At 36.5% G+C, this 6,726-nt stretch overlaps 1 long non-coding RNA gene across 1 annotated transcript; it reads right to left on the reverse strand.

The window, feature by feature from the left end:
- Positions 1 to 2,296: 2,296 nt before the first annotated feature.
- LOC113097358 (uncharacterized) lies at positions 2,297 to 2,911 on the reverse strand. The gene is made up of 3 exons (XR_003288823.1): positions 2,871 to 2,911; positions 2,695 to 2,798; positions 2,297 to 2,442 (listed from the first exon to the last, which is right to left on the reverse strand). It is a non-coding gene; the product is annotated as an uncharacterized LOC113097358 (long non-coding RNA).
- Between the last annotated feature and the right edge of the window lie 3,815 nt (positions 2,912 to 6,726).

A 6,726-nucleotide genomic window follows, 5' to 3' on the forward strand; every position in this document is an offset into this window, starting at 1 on the left:
ATCAACATCTAAACCTTAGTTCATTCTCAATAAGATCTTCTGTAGACGTCTGACAGAAATGAAGTCAGTCTGGTTATTAATAAGTGGAGCTGGTGATGCTGTTTGTGGGGTTGTTTAATCAGATCTTGAGAGATTTCATGTATTTTATTTCAGTTGATTTCATCTAAGTCTGTGTCTGAAGTCAGTTGTAGTAGTTCTTGTGTTTCTCTTTTCTTCAGTGATTCTGTTTGTTAACAGCAGCTGTTCATCACTAATTCTCAATCAGCACTTAGTTAATCACTTAATTACTTAAATGCAAAGTTTTAAAACTTACATGGTTTAAATCAAGGCAATCTATTTACTCAAACGGTTTGAGTAAAGTTTACTTATCGGGTTTTACAGTGCTATTTCTTTTGTCTGTTTTCTTAATTGCAGAATATTTATCACTTGCATCCAGTCCTTCGCGCTGTCTTTGCTGTAAACTGGTTTAAAGGGACAGAAGTGAGAGACTTATTTACCCTCATTTGATAAAACTGTTTTGAAAAAAATTATTTTACATTTAGAAATTTCTAGAATATCTGTTTCGGGTTTTTTGTTAGTGTAAAAACTTTTCCGAAATAAAAAAGTAAGTAAGTGAAGTTTTCACGTATTTTTCACAAGATCTTGAAGTGTTTCTGTAGCTCAGTGGTAGAACATCGCATTAGCAAGTGCAAGGTTGGGGGTTCTTTCCCCCGGGAAAACATGATAGGTGAAAATTGTTAGCCTGAATGCACTGTAAGTTGCTTTGGATAAAATATACTTATTCGTTTTTTTGATTATTTTACTTAACTTAGTTAAGTAGATTTACTTAATTTCCAAATGTGTTAAATTTACTTGAAAAATGCTTGTGCAAAAACTTGCCAAATAAAAATTAAGTAAATTTACTTATTACTTTTTTCAGTGTAATGATTCGGGACATTCTACGTTTAATGTGGCTTAATGCATTAAAACAGTGTTTTTAAAAGACAAAACTCAGTAAACAAATTAATAATAAAGCACTCTATTCACTGACAGGCAGATGAGTCCAGAATAAGAATGCAATGCGTTTAATTACGTTTTAAGCGTTTTCCTCCCATAGAAAACCATTAGACTAAAAGGAAAACGCCTAAAGTGGCGTAATGCATTTAAACGTGTTTTAAAAAAGACCAAACTCAGTAAACATTTTTAATAACACATTTTATTTACAGACAAGCAGGTTATGGGTTGGAAATTAAACGCTTTGTGTTCATATTCTGTGCTCATATCTGCTTGTCTGTGAATAGAATGCTTTATTAATAATTTGTTTAATGAGTTTGATCTTTTTAAAACACTGTTTTAATGCATAAAACCATGTACTTTTACGTCAAGCATGCTTTTTGAATGTCCCAATTATTCATTTGTGAATTAATCTGGTCAAGAAGAGTAAACTTGCTGCAGCTAACATCTCTTTATTCAATTAATCAGACATAGTGAGTCAAGTTAACAATAAAAAACTGCATTATAGTAAAGGCTTTGTAAAACTGTACAGTGTTTTTAGCTTTTTAAACAGCATTCTCTGTCCTACACCAACTACGCCCACATTTCCTATCTGATTGTTTTACTCTTGTTGGCCACCAGGTGGTATTGTGAGCAAATTAAGTTTCCAGAAATTAATCTTTTTGTGAATCACTTGGCTGAAAATCTGAGGCTTCATCTTGCCATCACTACTTCAAGTCATATCCCAAGTCCTCAAAGAGTTAAAGTTAATGAGATAATTAAGTGACATATAAAGTATGATTGAGCATTAGTGATGAGCACCTGCTGTTATTAAGGATTACAGAATTTCAGAGCTTTATGTTTTATGGTTAAAATTATGTCACAACCATGTAGATCATTGTTTGTTTTAGCTTGGCTCTTGACCCTTGATTTCCTATATCAGACCTCGTTCTGTTACAATTGTATGTAGCGTTTTTTATGTAATGAGGTAGCCGTCGAGGACTTATTTGTGACTTGAAAAGAATGACTTTGTTCCTCTTCTGGGGAAATCACTTGCTGAGTTCATGGGTAGAGCAAAAATATGGCAGGACTTTTACTCTTTGGCCCCTGGACTACCCACCTTTGATTACATCTAAGATAAGATCATATTAATATAGAGCTGCCTATGATGGAGCAAAACATGAAAACATCAGAGGTTTGTATTTGTATTTCCTTCTAAAAAATCACATAAACTGACAGTTTTTTAAAGACAGGGACCTCAATAAGAAATTATGAATTCACAGTACGAATGACTATATTATATAAAGCAAAACCACAACAAGATGGGATTAAACCTATTTCTCACAAATAAATTCTCTCTTCTCTGAGCATGGCAGATCATTCCAGTTGTTCAGGACCGGATTTGAAGGCATCAGTTCAATACATTCCTCAGTTCCACCTTGGTCATTCGGTTCACCTTTGAGCCAAAACCTGAATAACACGTACCACATTCAGTTTTTCAGAACAACAAATGTATGTATCTAACAATACTCACAGTATAACAGCATGTTTTGAGAGTAAACTAAAGTAATACAGAAGCCTAAGCAGAAGTGAAAATGCAAAAAAGAATAAGAAAGGAAAGCTTTTCTTTATATAATTTACAGTATTTAAAGTGGTTTAAGTTGTGGCATTTTGGAAGAGTTTTGTCCAACTATTTTTTTTAGGTTTATTTTTAACTCTTACCCTTGATTCAGTGTTGAATTATCCACCCATTTCATGATCCCCTCGTTCTCAATATCAGACAAACCAGTCCACACTCTCTCCTTGACCAATGAAGATATGTTTCTCTGTGTGAATAGGAAAAACAAAGAATAAGTGTGATTGTTCTCATTCATTAACAGACACTCACACAAACTCACCTGCTTCTCTTCACTCTTGATAATGATCAGATCAGCTCCACACTCCATGCAGTATTGTCTACTATCAGACCAGCTCTTCTTCTCATTGGATATGAACAAGGCATCTGGAACACACAAAAGCATACATTTTATAAAACTGTGCACATGAAACATAAAAATGAACATTATAAAAATGTTGAAACTGACCTCTTTTAGATGCTTCTTTCTTCAGTTCCTCACTCAGAGACGTGACTCTGCGTTCTAACTCCAGTTTCTTCTCATTCAGAGAGACAAAATCATTCTGTAACTGTGTTTTCTCAGCAGTGAGATCTTTGACTCTGTTCTCTAGTTCTAGTTTCTTCCGACTCAAAGAGTTGAAGCTATTCTGTAACAGGTCTTTCTCTTTTTGATCTCTTGAACTGGACTGTAACATGTGTGTTGCTTGTACTTCTCTCTCTGCCATGAGCTTTATATGCAGAACTACAATGGCAGCCACCAGGAAAATGCACATGAGGCTAAAACAAACGGTGCTCAACACAACACACTTATTTCCAATTGACAAACCTCCTGCCAAACAGGAAAACATCAAAATTCAAATAAAAATTTTAATAATTTCTTGTTGAGGTAGGCCTTTAAGAAACATGTTCGCTATAACAAATATCTTAAAGTGCACTACTGAACATACACTGTAAAAAATGTTGCCGTTAAATAACAGTAATTTTCTGGCAGCAGGGGTGCCAGTAAAGTACTGTTAATTTACAGCTCTTAACCATTAATTTACCACTCTTATTTTTTAACAGTATTTTACCGTAAATTCTACCATGGAAATTAACTCCACTCCCACTGCTTCAAACAGTTCGAGTTTTTAAACTAGCATTCCTACGATGTTAGTACTATGAACTTATTTCATTTGAGTCCACTGAGAAGGAATATTTCTTACACTTAATGTGCAGTAATAAAGTAACTAAATACATGACTTTTACTCAAATCACTGCAGCTTATTGTCAGCTGTATTACACATGTATGTGCTGAAGTACTTAACACAGAGATCACCACTGTATCAGTGACTCCACATTTACTGCCTTTATATAAAGCAGCAGAAAATCTGAATTTGTGGCTCATCATTGACTGAAGCACCGGCTCTACTCTACAGCACAATGGTGAACAACAAAACTACATTAAACTAAACGATCTCTCTTGTGCAAACACACATTAATACAGTCAAGTTCAGTATTTACTCTCATTATCAGTGTATGACTTTGCCTAATTTTTTTTCTATGGATGTTCACAAATATTTTAGTTAAATTAACTTATTTTTCATTTGGTAAATCTGACGTTTACATTTTACAGTATATTACTGTTTTTCCTTGACTTGACGGCAAAAAAACTGTATAAAAACACTTTTTTTTTGCTGGCAACCATTAATTTACGGCAAGAAACAGTAGAAAAACAGTTATTTACTGGCAGCAGGGGTGCCAGTAAATAACTGTTTTTCTACAGTTTGTTTCCTGTAAATTAATTACAGTTTATTACTGTTAAATTATGTTTCATTCTGTTTTTTCTTCATCTTAAATCTTTAACCCTTTAAACCACACAAGAAAATCCTCAGTTTTAAATGAACACTTATAATGTGTGCACACTACAGAGTGTTAGAGTAACACTGAATCAGTGAAGTTAATGAGATAATTCGGTGATTAATTGATGATTGAGCATTAGTGATAAACACCTGCAGAATCACTGAAGGAAAGAGAAACACAAGTGACTTCAGCCACAGCCTTAGATGAAATCAACTGAATAAAAGAATACATCAAATCTCTCAAGATCTGATTAAACAACTATTAAAACAGCTTCACCAGATTCACATTACTAACGAGACTGACTTTATTTCTGTCAGATGTCTACAGAAGAACTTATGGAGAGTTAAATAGGTTTAGTTGTTTTTTTCACTACCATGATGGAGATCAGTGTTTACTTTAGTTGGGCTCTTGAACGTGACTTTTCAACAACTAAGGTTTTTTTTTTTTTTTCATGCTGTAACAATGCGCCTTTGGAACCTGTTATAGCAAAACAAAAGTACACAGAAGAAAAAAAATCTGATATTGTTGTTTATAGGTTGACAAGAACAAATACTATTATTTCTGATCTAATCCCATATCTCTTCTCTTATTGAATATTGATACTACAGCATGAGAAGGAACACTGCCGAGCCATAAGTTATGAAAGACTGTTAAGAAAATGTCACTCATAATAAATAAAAAAAAACCTTCGCTGAAATTTAGACAGAAATATCAAGAATCAGCGTATGAATCACAACAATGGTGACAATCCACAAAATAAATGAACAGATCAGTTCTGAACATCACAACACATGCTACTAAAACTTAAAACAAATGCAAAATTATAAGCACATAAGAATTCAAGAAAATAAGTGAACAATTCAGGGGCATAATTTATTCATGCTGCAATGCATGCTGGGAATCATGGATGAGTTTTATCCTGTGCTGGTACCCAGCATGCATTGCATCATGAACCTTTTGATTGTCACCATTGTTGAGATTCATATGCTGATTGTTGATTTCTCTCTTTGAGTGTTGTGGGGACTGCTGCCCGAAATACTTTTTAACTAAAACTAGTCGTTAAATCCATAAATACTGGTTATCTCACTACTTTTCAATCTTACTAAATTGAAGTGTCATTGACTCAAATATTTCAACACCAAATTAATTCAATTCAAGTTTATTTGTATAGCGCTTTTTACAAAATAAATCGTTACAAAGCAACTTTACAGAAAATTATGTTTCTACAATATTTAGTAGTAGCTAGTAGTTTGTGCACATTTGACAGGATTTTAGAAAAAAAAAAAATAATAATACAAGACGTAGTCAGCTAGACGATGAACTATCAATATTATTAATTAAGTTATTATATGATTCAGTCACACATTTAGCAATAATTGTTAGTTCTGTTTGTTGATTCAAGGTTAGCATTATCTGGGGTCCTCTGAGGGTCTTTACACCATGACAACAACCATTCATTTAAAGCAAAAAGTCTACTGAACCTTTCGTGTCCTCGTCGATACGTGGGCAGTGGTCCTGACACGACGATCGTCGCCGCGGGCGTCGTGCTGCGAACCGTCTCGATCAGGCTCCTGAAGTCCCTCTTCAGCGTCTCCGTCTGCCGCAGCGTGGTGTCGTTAACCCCGGCGTGAAGCACGACCGCTCTGGGGCTCTCGCCGTCCTTCAGGATCGCGGGTATCTGCGCAGAAACATCGAGAACACGAGCACCAGGCAAACAATGAGTGTGCACTTTACCTTCGGCTAACGTAGCACTTACGTGTCGGACGATGGAGTCTCCGATGATCACAGCGTCGCGTACTGTCTCGCGGAGGGGAGCGAAGCGGTTCTGGATGGAGAGCTCGAAGGCAGGAGGGGGAGAAGTAGTCGCCCGGGACCCAGCTCGCGTCCTCCGCTGTGGATGCACCCAGGGTCCGTGGTGTTCCGGCGTCGCAGTGAAGGACATCTGGGAAGATCGCGTCCTGGGTGCACCGGGCCTGCGCAGAGAAACACACGGAGTAGACGTGGTGGGACTGTTAACAGCACGCTGTATACTTACCCCGGACTTGTGAGCGTCAGCCCGGGATGATTCCAGCGCGGCTCTCTGCTCTCTCAGCTGGGCCTGCCTCTGTTCCAGGTCGCGAATCTGCTTCCCCACGGCCTCGAGCTCGAGCTGCACAGAGTGGAGACATTCATCCGCCATTAAAGCAAGCAACAGTGAGTACAGCAGTGGTAATGTGTGAGAATAGAGTATTAGCAATGTAAGCGCAGTTAGCAGCAAACACATGCTTGCTGATGCTAACTGGCTAAAAGCTAATAGCGGA

Source organism: Carassius auratus, unplaced genomic scaffold (assembly GCF_003368295.1).
Source record: "Carassius auratus strain Wakin unplaced genomic scaffold, ASM336829v1 scaf_tig00216192, whole genome shotgun sequence".
Taxonomy (NCBI): domain Eukaryota; kingdom Metazoa; phylum Chordata; class Actinopteri; order Cypriniformes; family Cyprinidae; genus Carassius; species Carassius auratus.